A 4,763-nucleotide genomic window follows, 5' to 3' on the forward strand; every position below is an offset into this window, starting at 1 on the left:
ATCTAGTGAATAGTGTGGGGGCAACGAGTAAACTGCTAAGCGTGTTGAAGGTGCCCATGGCATGAAATGATGCTTTGCACATGATGGGAGTCCCATGGCTCTCAACGCTTCCCCTAGGGGTGTCAATATGATCCTCTGGTGGACATGGGCCCCAGTTAAGTTGCCCAACCCATGATGAAACCACCTACCAATTACATATAATGTCCAATGTTGCATCCTCACCATCATGTACAATAATTCATTAGTGCATCTAAGTGAACCAAGCCTGTTAGTCAAGGGCACATTGAGACTTACTAGTGGGGTTCCCTTCCAAATTTGGGGCTTTAATTTCGTAATAGTGTTATCTCCCTAGGTAGGAGTGGTTAATAAACAACCCTATTAGGTGTTTCTAGCCCCTAAGGAGAAATACAAGTCCCCAGTACATCCTGCTAGTGATAGGCAACATATGAACAATAATGAAATGGATGGGGTCGCAGGGGTCTCCAAGCCAAATGTCATGGGTACAAGGATAGCAATAATGAGGGATGTCCACATATTGGGTGTATAGATGTAGGAGGGAGCAATCGTTGATTGACTAGCTACCTCGGCCTTTGATTTTCCACCACTCTTTATTTGCCCTCTGCCTTTTCATGATTTTTCAACAAACCAAGCTTTTTCAAACGGAACCCCATGGAGGGCCTACCTAGAAAAGAGGCTCAACACTTACTCCACACCAACAAAAAGGGCATGAGGACCTGTGCCTTTGACATATCCATCCACGTGACAATCTTGTCCCTCGGTGGATTGATCCCACTAAGCCTTGTGGTGAACTTGAGTCACTTACAAATTAAACCCTTAAAAATACTAAAAATGGAACCAAGAAAGGAATAGCCTTCTTTGTTGAAACATACATCATATACTAGACACTCAACACGAATAGACACCAAGAGATATTTTCATTAAACCATAGGGAGAGGAACACTGCCACTATTCAACCACGAATTACAAATGACAAAGTCCTTCCTTTATATAAAGGAGGTAAGGAACTTCCTTTACATTAAAATAATATTATTTGTGGAATTTCCTTAGATCTAGAAAGGAAATTCTAGACTTGATCCACTTCTAGAACTAAAAATTTACAAAATTAAGGTATTCAATGCCACACGCACATCTAGAAATAATAGATCCACACGAATAGGTGGATCGATCCATCCAACTAGGGAAGAAGTCGATAAATGATTATTCTTTGAAAATGATGACCAATGTTCCCTTGATTCGTGCTTGAAATAGTTGTCCAATATTCCAATGTTTGACTTGATATAGGCTGAAATATTCCTTAAAATGCTTGATCCCTTGGAAATGGTGCCCATTGTTCCCTTGGAATGGTTCAATAGTTAGGTGTAGAGGCTCGATTTGCTTGAAGGAAGCAACAACTTGATGATTCCTTAAAAATCTTGATCCCTTGGAAATGGTGCCCATCATTCTCTTGGAATGCTTCAATGGTTAGGTGGAGAGGCTCGATTTGCTTGAAGGAGGCAACAACTTGATGATTTGGTCCAACATCTTGCTTGTAGAGGAGATGGAGTGACTTGTAGATGCCTTCCAATGCAAGAGATGGATTAACATCTCATGGAGAGTGTTGAACATTCCAATTTCAGTGCCCCTTGACCCTTGATGTCAAGCTCAAAAGTAGGTAGCTCCCTTCTTTGTGTTTGTATGCTCAACGACTTGGTCAAGATGGCCAACATTTTTTGAGAAGGTTAATGTTGTGCTTGGAGAGCCCAATGTTCACCTTAAAATGGACAACTTTTACGTTTTTACCATTTTGGAGTTGGAATTTTGCAATTTACCACTTTAAAATCCTCATAATTTAGCTAAAAGGGATAAATTTTGCTTGCATGGGCTTGAGAACTCCAACATCGGTCCTTCTTTTGGCTTTGGGAGGTGTGTATGGGTAATAGAAGGCTTTATGGTCCACATGCAACATAAGATAAGATAAAATAAGATAATTTTATTAATGTCCAAAAATGACCATAATAGATCAACGGGACTGTCGTTTACAATGATTATGTCATGCCAAGCAGGTGGACCAAACAGTCCCCTTTAACGTTTCTTTTAAAAAAAGCAGAAAATACATCTGTAATCTAAGTAAATGTAAATGTAGAAGCTAGAAGCTCTCGGCTTCAAAACAAAGCACTGCGATGAAGCAAAGAAGGAGAAGAAGAAGAAAAGGGGGGAAGGAGTTTCCTGCCCAGTTCCTACTCCTCACATCTAAGGTTGAGAGAAGAAAACTGAGAGAAGCTTGTCAAAGTCTGTTGTCCTGTGGGCATACTGGGTTGTCGCTACTATCGACTGGAGGTTCTATGGTGCCACCCAAGGGTGGATTCATTCTTGGAGCGTTGGTGCAGTCTGGTGGGTCGCTTGAAGGATGGATGAAAAAAATTTGTTCTAAACGTCTTTTTCTAGTTCTTGTCTCCTAGGGAATCTTGTGGGAAGGACAGGGCCCACCTTCATCACAAGATTCATCCATTTTACTTCTGCAGTGTGTTAAGTGTGTCTTTTATTCATGCTTTGTTAACAAAACTGTTTACTGAATATATTTTTGCTGAAACTCTGTTTTCCTTTTCAATTGATTGTTGCAGCGTTTATTTTATCAACAGTTAATTCATGTGTGTTGCAATTAGATTTACAGAGCAAGGTGGCAGCTTGATAATCAGGAACAGGTGCTAAAGGTTCTCGCTCCGGAAATAGGGTCCTGTTCTCTGTTACAACATAGCCAGCACTCTCCTGTGCAGATTGATTCTTTAGATTCCTTTCTTTTAAGCATTTTTTGGTAGTTGTCTGCAATAGGTTGTTTTGTTGTAACTCAAGAGTGGAACTTCAATTTGCTTAAGGCAAAGTATGACCAGTCTTTACTACAATTTTTGTTGCTTTTGGAATTGAGTACATATAGTACGCAGTCGCCTTTGAAATAACAAGACTTCCCCGGGTTGACAATTTATGTAGCACTTTGTTGTTTAATTCAATAAGCAATTAAAGTGACCAACATTTTGGCACCGTTGCCGGGGAAGGCAATTATAGATGTTAAAAGCACTGATGGTTTTCTTGTAGATATGCAGGATGCATGAGAGGACGCAAGAAAACTAATCTGACAGGTGGCAAGGGCAAAGGAAGAGGAGGAAGAAAAACTTTCATCGATGAGATTATTTCAAACGCTGAGACATCCCATAGGCTAAGCTCTCGGAGGCCACAGACTCATCACTCTCTCCAAATGGACTACCAAACAGAGGAAGTAGTGGGACCTGAAAGGGTTGTAGAAATAGTAGAACATACCGAGGAACCAGTGGAGGAAATTGAAGAACCAATAGAAGATATTGAAACTGAAGAACCAATAGAGGATATTGAAGTTGAGGAACCAGTTCAGGACATTGAGAGTCCAATAGAAAACACTGAAGACTGGGCAAGTGCAACAGGAAAGCAACCAATGGATGGAAACAATGAAGGAATCTTTGGTGGAGGACGTAGAGGCGAAGGAAGAGGCGAGAATTCTCTCTCCACCTTGGAATTCCCTATTGAGGAACTTCCCAGAGGTACAACTCCTATGAAGAATATTCCACTCTCAACCCTACCTAACTTCCATGGTTTATCCTCTGAAGACCCTGATGAGTTTCTTTTCGAGTTTGATATATTGTGTAGAAGTTATGATTATGTTAATAATGCTCAAAAATTAAAGTTGTTTCCAACAACATTAAAAGGAAATGCACTAAGATGGTTTATGAGCTTGGGAGGTCATGTGATCACAACATGGGATCAGATGAAGGAGAAATTTCTGGCCAAATACCAAGACTATTGCCGGACGAGAGAAAAAAGGGAGGAATTATTCAAGATGGTTCAGAAGGAGGATGAAAATCTGGAGGACTTTGTGGAAAGACTCCAGTATAATCTGCAGAGATCTGAGCACCCTAATGTAAGTAAAGATATTCTTAAAACAATATTATTGAAAGGGCTAAAGGATGATTGTTTAGATATGTTAAATATGCTTGGTAAAGGGGATATATCTAAAGAATCGTATGATGAAATTGTTAACCTCTGCAAGAGGTGTTCAAAAGGAGCTGCAAATAAATCAAAGAGCAAGGATAGTACTTATTCAAGGGTCCAGAAATCAGCCAGTGGAGGAGCAACAAGAGCTGAAATAGGTAATCTACTTGAGGAATTCAAAACTGAAATGTTAAGTTCTTTTGCTTCACAGATTGATATCTTGCAAGTTAAAAAGAAGCAGGCAGAGGCAGAAGCTGCCTTGGCCATTTTCTGCCCTAAATGCAGAGAAAAACACCCATTGAGGGAATGCCCACTGGACAAGGTACCAATCTGCACCATTTGTGAGAAGGACCATGAAACTCAACAATGCCCCTCTTTACCAGGGATAAAGGCAGCGTTACAACCAACTGAGGAAGAAGCTGAAGCAGTTTATCTGTTGACACAAAGGAGGCAATGGCAACCACGAGGACAAGGTACGAACTCTAGTATGCCATTTAATCGTTGGAATAATTATCCTTCTTTTAATCAAGCAAATTACCCGCCCTTTAACCAAATGCAATACCCACCCTTTAATCAAATGAATTTCCCACCCATGCAGCAAACAAACCCTCCCTTTGTAGACCCTGCAATGTGGACTCCCTGGCTTCTATAGCAATCCTCTTTTACCCCCTGGCCCAAATGGACAGCTCAACAAACTCCGTTCACAAACCAATTTCCTTAAATTCCAGCAACAACTTTCTCTCCAT

This window comes from Pinus tabuliformis, chromosome X (assembly GCF_031772625.1).
Source record: "Pinus tabuliformis cultivar Carrire ecotype Pingquan chromosome X, CPIR1, whole genome shotgun sequence".
Lineage (NCBI taxonomy): Eukaryota > Viridiplantae > Streptophyta > Pinopsida > Pinales > Pinaceae > Pinus > Pinus tabuliformis.